Source organism: Podarcis erhardii (genome assembly GCF_964252035.2).
Source record: "Podarcis erhardii genome assembly, chromosome: 3".
Taxonomy (NCBI): domain Eukaryota; kingdom Metazoa; phylum Chordata; class Lepidosauria; order Squamata; family Lacertidae; genus Podarcis; species Podarcis erhardii.
The window spans coordinates 71,342,542-71,354,654 of record NC_138507.1 but is presented as its reverse complement, the minus strand read 5'-3'; the positions used below and the strand labels follow the sequence as shown (position 1 = coordinate 71,354,654).

General features: G+C 40.9%; 1 protein-coding gene across 3 annotated transcripts in view; it reads left to right on the top strand.

Annotated features, from left to right (window-relative positions):
* Positions 1 to 12,113, top strand: part of PRKN (parkin RBR E3 ubiquitin protein ligase) — a 643,936-nt gene that overhangs the window by 242,793 nt on the left and 389,030 nt on the right. The window lies entirely within an intron of this gene.

Genomic DNA, 12,113 nt, shown 5'->3' with positions numbered 1-12,113 from the left:
GTATCATTTGCCATTCTGGGTAGAATCATCTCCAATATAATCTTGTATTAGTTATTAACTTTATTTCCCAAATTAATTTCATAATCATCTTTCTTATTCAGCTGTAACTTGCCAGTTTTTACAATTTGTTGTAGTAAATAACCTGCAATTCATTATTTTTATTTTCTAGCAGCCTATATGCTTTAAAATTTTACAGATGTTGTTATGCACATAGAAGTGATATGTGTGTATAGGTTGGGAAGGGAATAATGGCAAAGACTCAAGGGGCCTGTCATTAGGTATCCTAATGAACACACCAAGGTCAGGAGTGGAGCCTGAGGTTGCAGTGATGCCCAAATGACTTATGTTAAACTTTAACCTGATTCTCATGGTCCAGCTTTTGGCTATTTATGTATTGCAGCACTGAGCTGAGTGATATAGAATGTGCACACTATTGGGGGCCATGGGGGTGCTTGCTGTTCACATACTCAGAAGGGAACGTTGAGCTTCTGTTCCAGTTGTATGAATATGACACACCAAGGGCCCTTACCAGGGGCCAATCATATTGAGCCTGAGAGGACAGGCACAGGTGGAGACCTGGCAGAAGCCAGCTGCACCTCCTCCCTATAAAAGGGAATGGTGCCCAGCCTCTGGCCCTTCTTCAAGCTGGATTTCCTACCACCAGTCATTCTGCCCTGGAGTGAGAGGGTTGCAACATGCATGGACATTACTATGGAATACTCAGTCACTATATTCAGGACCATATTCCCTCCACACTAATTGGCCTGCCTGTAGGTTTTCACCTGCCTTATAGCAATGGTCGCAATTGGTGGTTGAGACATTGGTTCTGGATCTTAACATCTGGGTACCCAGTTAAAGGGGTCTAGGAAGGGGTATTGTTGTCCAGAAGCCCATGTGGGGACAGATGGGCCATAGCACCCCCTTGGAGAGATGGCCCTGGAGGGAGCATCACATTCAATGTATGTTGGTGGGGACGACCTTTTGTCTAGTGTTGACCATCCATTGTCAATCAGCAGGCGGGTTGGTTGATCTCGGATACATACCCAATGCTTTCGCCAAAACTGGTTTACATCTATAATCAGTAAAGCTGTGGCCTATTTCATCCTAATACCGCTGTTCGGTGTCTCATTTAACATGATTCGTCCCCTGCTCCAGACGGCGTGCTTCTCGCAATAAGGCACACAATGAGCTGTTTGGGCTAGAAAAACTAGTGATAAATAAATGAAAGCCGCTTCAGTGTGGTGCCCTTGAAATAGGTGAGTTTTTCTCTTACCTTGAATTTGCTTGTAACTTTTGACCTCATGATAGTTTCTCACAAGCATTCACAAATGCTCAGTTGGTGTTACAGCAATGTAGACCTGTTGTACCCTGTTTGTACAGTCAAGCTAATTAAAAGAAATCCATGAAAAGAATTGCTTCAGTTATGTGCAGAAATGGCCAAGGCTCCAAGCAGGTTTTTTTGTGTTGCTGTTTCTCGAAACAGCAAAGAACCAAAAAACTGGTTCTAGACTTTTTCAGTCCCTGGGTATAGAATAGAATACTTTCCCACGTATTATCAGGTATGTTAGCATCAACTTTATTTAATAAATTAAAACTTAAGGCCACAATTCTGAAAACAACTTATAACCTTTCCCTCCTCCTTGCCCTTCTTGCATTGAAGTTAGTGACATAGTGACAGGAAAAAGTAACATTTGTGGTAGCTCTTGTCCATTTTTGTGTCCTCAGGCTAGAAACCTTGATATTTGTGGGCACCCATCTGTCTCGGGAGACTATGGAAGAGTTCATCTTTGGGAGTAAAGTCAAACTGTTAAAGAGTTACAGTGCCTGTTGAGGCTATAGAGACCAACATGGAAGAGACATTGCTGGTAGGGCAGATGAAGGCACCCAGTTTTTCTGCTACAAGTGCACCATGGCGTTTCTTCTCTCTGCGTTCCTCCCAGCATTCGTTCCAGCTGTGGATACACAACCTGTCTTCAGGCACTGTAATTGTTTGCAAGGGATTCCCATATAGCGAAGGTTAAAGCTTGATATATGCACAGGTGTATGTTACAAAAAATGAAGAGACAATTCTTAGCACTCTCTCTCTTTCCCTCTATGTGTGTATGGCTATATCTGGGAGGGTTCAGTTTGTTTTGCAGGGTTTAAAACTGAAATTGCGGTTGCTTCAATGCTGTCACCATAGTTGAGCTTCAAGAATGAACAACTTTACCTTCCAAATGAACATCTTGTACAAAAATATACGGAGTGTTATGGTGACTGAGTTTGACCTAAAAACAAAGCCCATATGGATTTGCTCATTTTCAAGTGCAGATTGTTGAGGCTTCAAGTCTCTCACTTAGTCACAGTCTCTCTCTCTCCCCCGCCCCCCTCCATCTGACCATATGGTTGCCAAACCTAGTGGTAGAATGGGAAAGAAGTAAATATGATACAGCCCAAAAAGAGACTTGGGAATTGGAGAGTATTTTCATTTTCCACTCTGTTTCACAAGTGCTTTATCTCCAGGTAGTCTAAATTAATCTTGATGGGGTTAAGAAATAATCAAAATGTTTTAAAGTGTGAAAGAACTAACATGTTGAGATGTAGCTAAACAAGCTTTCCATGTAACAATAGGATCAATTGGTTTTCTTCCATGTATTAATAATGAAACCTGTGAAATTGTTTTCAGTAAAACATATAGTTTACAAGAATATCTGACTTTGATCCAAGGGCAGTTCTCAACAGCAAATTAACCACTCTACAGAATCTTCACCTATGTGTAATACACATTTGTTTCTGTCAAAGAGCACCTGCTTATCTGGGGTCTAAGAATGGAACTAAGGAGCAGAAGGAACAGGCATTCTGTTTAATGATGCCTTTTAGCAGTAGAATAAACATAAATTATTCCCAACTTTTGATGGTGCATTTGTAACATTTACTCCCTTGATCTCTTGTTATTTGAATGTGTTACTTCTAACTCTTTATCCCTGTGCTCCTCTTTGCATAGTTTCAGCCTGCATATGCACAGACCACATATAGGAATAATTCTGGGGCAAGTGATAGCAACAAGGAGCAAAGGGAGTCTATACAGTTTACTCATGAGTAAATTCTCTCCAGTGTTCTCATACCAAACAGCAGCTTGAAAAACTAAGCTGAGGTGTATAATTGTGAGCAATATTTCTTCAAAAATATGTATTACAGCCTGATGTTTCAAGTAGTAGGCAAATGTGCTGCCTATACATGAACAAATCAACTTGTTTCTGCTGTTCAACATGATTCAGCAGCTTGATTAATTGTTTCTACCTGTTGTCCAACTTTACATATATAGACTCTCCTAGAGGAAGCTGCTTTTCCTTCTGTGGTCAGGGATAGCCTTCCCCTTCTCACTATATCAGGAGGCTCCCCAGGTTTTACACTATCTTTCTACTTGTTACTTCCCTTACCCAGATTTTCCTTGGAGATTCTTTGAGTATTTCAGATTCCTGGTACATGTCCTGCATATGTGCTGCATGGGCTGCATATGTGAGTGATGGATGGATACTTCTTTGATGCAGAACTTGATTTAATTTTTATTTTTTTACAGCCAAGGAAAAAAGTCCATTCTTTCTTAAGTAATCTTTGTTGGTGCACCATGCTCATTTCAGGAACCATGATGGAACCTGAATAACTCAATCAAAATAAACACCAGCAAAGAAGTTCCCCAAAAAATAGTTTCTAGCTTATTGGTTGTAGAATTTGTCACCTGTCTGGGTTTACTTGGGGTTTTTTTTAAAAAAAGTTTGTTTTTTCCTCTGGTGGAGAACAAGTGGCAGATTCTATTGCGCTCATCAAATGATGCAGATTATATTACGCTCATCAAATGTCGTACTTCAGCTTTCACTTGTTGTTGCCAGCAGTGCTTTGCAACCTTGGGAGTGAGAGGTGAACTACTAAATAACATTCAGAGAAGTGGTAAATTATTCCTCACCAGCGTGCATCTGTTAAAAGTTGCTTCTGTGCTATCTGTTCTTCTCCCCCAAGAATAAGTGTGCTGTATTCACAGCATATGCTGTCCTCTACTGCCAAGAGCTGACCGTGCTAAAGTCATCCCTGAATCTGCTGCATCTGAATTGCCTAGATGACCACTTGTGTTGAGCATTGGGTGGCTTCTGACCCAAGTAAATGATTTGCCTTCCAACTAAACAGACTTCACGCAACTTTCTATACTTAAGGCAGCATGACAACACATTATATTAATAAAATATCAGTACTTTTACTGTCACCTTTCTAAAGGATTTGAAGGTTATCAGCAAATAAATACTTCTAGCATACTATGCAATAATTGAGGACCTGCTTCCAAATCATTCTAACTAGTTATGTCCAGTAATTAGTCATTGAAGCCCTTTCCCCCTCCAAAAACACACCCACCCTTCTTCTACCCTCTATGAGATCACTCTGGTCCTCAGCTCCCCTTTTCATTCTGTGCCCCACCCCCACCCCATTTCTTGCCAGCTACATGCAGGCCCTCATGTCCAGCAGGTGCATCGCTAGTCAGCATCCCATGCCTTGAATCTTTGTCCATTTTGTGATATTATAGTCAATTAAGGTTAGCAAGGGAAAGGGTAGTAAGCGACAAGCAGGCTGACTACCAGTTATATAAGAAAATGTTCCAGCAGGACCACTGATTACTAGCTACTCAGATATCATGTTTTGTAACAGCGTCAAGCGCTGTTTCTCCCACCCACCCTGCCCAATCAGTGCCTTCTTTCTCTCGCCACCTGCCTGATATTCGTGCCACAGCTGCCCCCTCCCACCACAGCCTTACCTTCCTCGGCGGCGGCGGTTAGGCTTCGGCCTTCTCACAGCCTTCTCGCTCTTGCCAGAGCCACCAGAAGTGGTGTGCCTTCTTCCAGAAGTGTGCTTCTGGATGCGCTGCACCCACTCCCAGGAATATGGCAGTGGCAGAGGTTGGCCACAACGGCAACAGAACCTATGGTGGAGAAGCGGGGCGGTTTCATTGAATCCGTGACGTGCTGCTTAATTTAGGACAGTTGAGTGGTGTGCCTTTGTATGGCTGATACTGTCACATTTTGAAATCTATCTTTGCAACCATGAGGGCTAGAAGCTTGTAAGAAAATAAAAAAAAGCCACTGTTTTAACAAAAGCTCACTGTGGATCTAGAGGCCTCATGCTGTTAAATATACCTAACCTAATCCAATGAACTGTGTCCCAAATAATGAAATAACTGTTTGATAAATCAGCCATTAGAGAGAATCCATCTGGTACTTTTGTCTCATCACTCCTTCAGTGCACCCTCAGTCTCTCTCCCTTTCTTCCTTCTTTGTGTGTCTAAACGAAGGCGAAACAGAAATGACTGATTCTGTTTTCTAGCTCTTCCCATTAGTTATTTATTTATGTCTGCTCTGGGGCTATGGAAGACAGTGGGAGGTATGAGAGTGATTTTGCACATCAATGTTTCAGGACAGTATCAGTATAAATGGCATTGGTATAGCAGTCTATCTTCCCATAGGCACTAATTAAAAAGCAATAAGAACCGAGAAATGTTTGTTTCCATTTCTTTGTGTCAGTATTTAATGTGCTATAGGTTTTTTTGTCATCCTTTCCCACTTGAATATAGCCACCCATTTAAAAAGCAGCATAATTAATAAACAAAACATTTTTTTAAACAACTGCCTCATCTCAACATGCACACACAAGCCACTGGTGAAAGCTGCATTTTGTATTCACATTTCAGTCCAAGTAAGAAGCCAGATTCTGATGCTTTGAACTCCCATATCAGTACTGGATTCAGTGGAAGTTCTGAATCCTCAAATCAGGTGAGACTAATAGAAGACTCTGAAAACAGAAGGCCCTTTCTCTCTGTATAGAAGATAATTAGTAAATAAACTACTTGTATAATGCTAAAAAAAATTAAATGCAGATGCTGGAAGTGAATAGAGCCTTTGGGGCAAGCTGGGATATTAAGTGAAGGTAATTTCAGATGCCACATTTTCTAAGAGACCTACATAATGAACATGTTAATTTTTGCTGTGTCAGGCACATATCTGTGTTCTCGGTTATTCCAAGAGCAAAGATACCTGACACTGCTTTTAACGCTACATATAAGCAGGTCTAATCCTGAGCATAGGAACAAAATGTAAAGTGCTTCAAGTCAATTGTGGGAAGCATGGAGAACAAATGAAATCAAGCCTGGCGCCTGCAGTTGATCAAGTTAAGCACTAGCCAAGGGTGGCAGTTGCCAGGAAGGCCTGATCTGCCCATACCACAATTCACTACCCTCCTCACCTGGATGCTTTTAAAAAGTGAGAGGCAGTGCCACTTATAATAGCGGGCTACAACAATTAAAACTCAGTTTTGAATTTGATCCAGCTGAGCTCCCATTGGCAGTGGTTGCATCCCATTTTAAATTACCCAAAATGTAGTGCCCCAGCCCACATATCTGTTGAACTTACGATTCCTTTAATAGATCTGTATTCCAGGTAGGACTGCAAATTAGGAGTGGTGAACTAGATCAGGCCCAAGAGCTTGATCCTTATTTCCCTCACATCCTGCAGGCCAAATTTGACATGTGAGCAAGGACAGCTCCTCCAGCATAGGAACCATCACACCAACTTGGGCAGTGATATCTCAAGAGGTGTCTGAATGCATAGAGAACAGGCATACAGACAAATTAACTGCTTTCTAAAATATAGAATAGGCTATTGCAACTTATCAGAACTATGCTAATGCCACTCTGGAAGCTCTGTTCCTGGTTCTCACAGACTCACCCAATACTAGCTACTGCTGATGAAATAGCCTTTGCTAGTTTTCCTCTGTTATTTCAGTCTATAAGTCTGTTTGCAGTAGCTAGGACCCTAAGATAAGTGAGCATAAGAAAAGCTTCCCCAACCCTCTTCCCCCTACAGACCCCTGCATTGCTAAAACCTTCCAAGGTGTATTAGGGGCCTCTCTTGAACAATGTGAGATGAGGTATAGGGGGCTACTTTGGAACTTTGGAACCACAGAAAATTGGGTGGAGGCTACTGGTGAGTTGTCCTTCTCTGGTTCAGGGATGATTTAAATCTTTGCCCCTGCCACAAACCCATTGAGCCACTATTTCTTAGTGCACACCCATTTGAAATCTGGGGGTAGATAACACTGATCTACCTTACAGGGCTAAAGTTAAGAAAATATAATTATGTATGTGATGCACTTTGAACATTCTAAAGTGTTACAAAAATTTAATATTTAGTATTACTATGAGAATCTGTGTCCTGTATCTATAGTTTTTCCAGCATAACCATCTAATATGTAAAGACTTCACCTTTAGAGAGAAACATGTTTACTCTCTTCAGAATAATCTAGCAGACCTTTAAAAAAATTATTTACTACAATTTTCACTCTAAAATTAAAGAGGAAAATCAACTTTATAGCTCATTTATAATGAATAATGGACAAATGGAGTTAAAATAAGCTTCAGTTGCTAGTAATATGGGTATTTTTCATCTCTTGCTCCCACAATATTATATAACTTAAATGTCATGCTGGTCTTGTAACATTCCTAAAAATGATCTAAACTGAACTTTCTCAGGTTCAGTGAAAGCATACCTGATGCCCATTTTTAAACTACTGAAAATTATGGAAATATTGACAGATAGATGACTATAGCACCACGAGTAACAGTCACATAATATTAACAGAGATAAAGTGGTGATGTTCATTTTAATTCACCATCTTGCCGGTTCTATTAGCACTGAAATCCTTTCATTGCTATTCTATCACTCTGTAAGCTTCTCAAATATTGCTTCAATCTCCTTTAAAAAGGAAGAAGAACTAGTGCTTGAGAAACACTATATATGGGGATATGTTGTGACAAATGTCATAAATTTTCAAGGCTTCCTAAAGTATGAAAAAAGTTGCCCATAAGCAATATTATCTGCTGTGTTTATTAAAGTGGCTTTACTTGAACATGCTGTGAAAGATGTTTATAAAATGTGAGAGAAGTTGTTTTTTGGGTGGGGTGGGGGGAATGTACAGCTTTACCTCTTCTTATTTTCCTGTCCAAATGAATTCTAAAAAGGACTAGACATGTTCCTGCAAGACAAGAACAACAACAGCCTCTTTCCAAATATGTTTGCTATTTCAGTGCCTTAAGTATCTCCAGAATGGGACTGAGTGATAGGAAAAGAAGAGTCTCTGTTTGTGTCTGCGCTGTCTGTTTCTACAAGACTAATATGGGGTGAGCCAAAGAGAAGGGATATGGGACAGATTAGGTCTTTAGTGCTGGCTGCAGAGCTGAATTTGGCTTTCAGCATTTAAGTTAAACTAAATTTATGCTTGAAATTTGTATATCATTCCTCCCCCATTTAATAAATTACAGATTGAGGTGCATTTTTAAACATCCAGGTAGCATCCATTCCATTGTGTGGATGTACCCAGCAATAGTAATGCTTTCTTCCACCATAAGTGGGGTGATTTAAATTATGTATTTTATTATACATGTCACCAACGTGAATTCATTTTCCGAAAGGAAAAAAAGTGCCTCCAGAATAGAAAGCTCTACAAATCCCATTTGCTGGAAGAATGTTGTTGTTTTAAATAAAAGGTCTAACACTCTTTGTATCGGGGATATTTCTTCAAAGTAGTCTGAAGGTGGGGCAAAAGTAAATGCTGTGCCTTCTGAATGCTGTCTCTGAAGCATTATTGGCAGGCATCATGCAGCACCGTGCACCCATGTAGCTGCAGACTGACCAGGCTGCAGATTTCACATGTGGAAATTTTGGATTCTAGTAGCTGAATCCAGAATTGCCCTTCCACAGACAGAAGAGTTCCTTCCACTTGTTGGTTCAGGCTATACAGGTTTGGGGAGCCTGTGCATTGCTGTAACTAACCATTATGCCATTCCATAACAATGCACTTGGTGCTTCAAGCAACAAAGCGATTTTACTTGCTGACTGCCATTTTTTGCCCAGTAAGTAAGTAAGTAAATTAAGTAAGTAGACAGACAGACAGACTTCTGATTAAATCCATATTGGGAATCAGTGGCTTTCAACTAATTCCCCTCCAATAATTTAAGTGAATAAAGTGAAATGATCATGGTGATAATATACAGTGCAACATCCCCTGTGACATGATCCACAGGGTCCCTTCCAACTCTACAATTCTATGATTCTGTGACTCTATGTAAAGTATGATTAGACATATGGCTAAGCCTGGCAACAATACAGATGCCCTCATGTGATGACCGGCATTGGCTACAGCTCGCTTTTGAGAGTATATTAAGTAAACTTGGTTTTGCCTCTGGGTAATGTGTGAAATGGCATAGATTTAAGGCTAAGAGTTTTCTTCTGGAGACTTATCTCTAAGTGCTGAGTTTCCTGCAAATAATTGTTTCCCTTTGCTAGGCGCCAGCCTATTCCATAGATACCCATTGGGGATTTATAGGCAGCTTCATTTCAAGCTGTCCCTTTAGGGCTACACAATATTTTTTAGAAAGCATCTTGTGAGACCAGCTGTTTCCCATAATATCCTTGGGACTATTGACTACCTTGAAGAGACATCAGAAATTTCAGAATGCCTCAATGCCTGCCTCTCGGCTGCATGAGGCCACATGGTCCCCCTGGGGCTGCAATTATGAATGCTGCCTGGCAAACTGCTATACAGAGCATCCCTTGGAATGGTTGGGGTCCCTGGGGAGTCCTACACAGCGCATTGCTCAATTGCTTTGACAGGTGTGCTTTGACTTCTGCAGCTTTTCTAAAGCATCACAGTCCTGGTCTATAAATCCTTGCTCCTTTATGCACAAAGACGGTGTTATCCTCTGATGTGTGAGCAAAGATTAGTTGAGGACTCCCAAATACTTTTATTTGTGACCCAGTGTCCATGTGATTGTTATATTGTAGGGGGGAACTGACATTTCTCAGAAAATAATTTCCTGTTTTCAAGCTCCTCTTGTTGTTGGATAAATTCAGTCACACCCCCCCCCAGAGAATATTTAACAAAATGCCCCTCCCATTTCACCATCCATTAATTTTGGGTGCAGCCAGGAGCCCCAATAAAAACTGTTTGATGTTATTTTAATGTTATTGAAGGAAGCAGTAGACTCAGTCCTCTCTTAGACTAAATTTGGAGGCCATTTTCACTTATTCAAATTGCTCCTGTGGCAGGATGTCTTTGCTTTTTGAAGGTCTCCAAATGCTTCTTGGAGTCTTGGGGAACCTGGTTATTAACCTCGCTCAATTCCTGTCACTGTCCATATACCAATTTCCTTTCTTTTGACTAGATCAGACATAGGCAAACTCTGCTCCCCAGATGTTTTGGGACTACAACTCCCATCATCCCTAGTTAACAGGACCAGTGGTCAGGGATGATGGGAGTTGTAGTCCCAAAAACATCTGGTGGGCCGAGTTTGCTTATGCCTGGACTGGTTGGAAAAGATGAGCTTGCTTATAGTAGCAGTTAAATGTAATACTGCTTAGAAAGTTAGCTTTATTCTCATGTTCTGCTGTCATAAAAATAGTGTTTTAAATTTGTGACATTACAGTTTCCATTTAAACAATTAGAGCTAGTTTTTAGAATAAACTATTTCCAATTTTAAAATAAAATAAAAGCAGTGACATCTGATGCCCTGCCCCCAAGTGGCAGAGGTCCATATGTCAATTACCAGACGTCCCCATCTCTGTCCATCTGAGATTCTCCTGTGTTGACATGGATTTTTCAAGGCCGCCATTTCCTATATCAGACTTGTTAAACTGAAGAGATATTCCTTTAAGCACAATGACCATGAACATATTTCTTCCATACAGTCTGAGGTTTGTGCACTGCACCACAAAAGAAAAGATTGACAGAGAGTGAATTGGATGTTGTCCTTCCCCAGGACAGTATTGGCTGACATCGTTGTTGCAAAACCAAGTTGTTTTTCAGGATCGTTTTGAAGATCATAGTCTTCCCCAGCCCCCTGCTGATGCACAAAGGGATTTATAGATATAGTCAGTGCCAATTATCTGTGTCTGCTTGTGGCACTCAAGGCACATTTTATGTGCTTTGATTGACAGTACCTTACATGTTCACCTCCCAGTTTTCTATAATTTATTTACATCTCATGCTTCCTTGTTTTCTGCATTATTAACTTAGAAAATGTATTAAGCAACTGGTGCTTTTGCTGGGTAAGGTCAAGAAGACCCGCTGTTCAAGCTGACTAAAAACAATAAGCAGAAGGTATGTAATAATGTAAAACAGCATTCTCTCTACTTCGTAGAGTGCTCTATACTGGCAACCCTATTGGTCTGGATTTGTTTTCAAAAGTCTCATACTGTGTTATGGAGAAGCCTCGCGTAGCTGTGTGTGCTATTATCTTTCTTAGGGGGTCATTGCTCTCTTTAAAACAATTTCTTAAAATTTCCTGGCACTATTTGCGTAAGCATCTGAAGCATAATACTGGGATTTTATCACTCATCTACTTGAAGAGTTTTCTTGCTTGCTTCCTCTCCCCCTCCACCCCACTCTTTTCACCCTGAAGCTATGTCACGAATGTTGACGGCATATCTGCGAGTAGTGATGGATTTTGAGTGTTATTTTGGCTACAGATAAACAGCAGGATATGTACCCAACAGTATAGTCATTAGGAAGATGCTATGGGGGCTGTTGACAGTTAAAACACTGATTTTGATTAATGAGCGGTAAAGATGAGCAGCATTTGCCATGCTTTCAGCACTTTACCATCTTCATCATCATCTAATTAATAGCCTTGCGTTATAAGTTAACAAATGTTGTCCACAGTTTGCTGAGTAGTTCACTTGCACATTTCATTTTTAAAAAATGAGAATTCTCTTATGTTGGGATTCATTTTTAATAGCTGCTTTTGCTAATTGTCCATTTTGGTATCTGCCATTAGTTCTCAAGAAAGCAAACAGCCACTGACAACCAACCAGTCTGAGAAACACTATCTATACACTCAAACTTTACTGATAACAAACTAGGCACTAGGGAATTCTGACAGCCAGAGTTTGTCTATTAGCCACTGGGGGAGGAAGGAGGTGCGGTGGGTGCGGCCCACCCCGGGTGTCATCCCTGAGGGGGGTTGACATCACCCTTGCCCCCTGGGATGCTTGCCCCCCCCCCGGGCAGCTAGCCCCGCCCCCAGATGCACAGTATGTGTG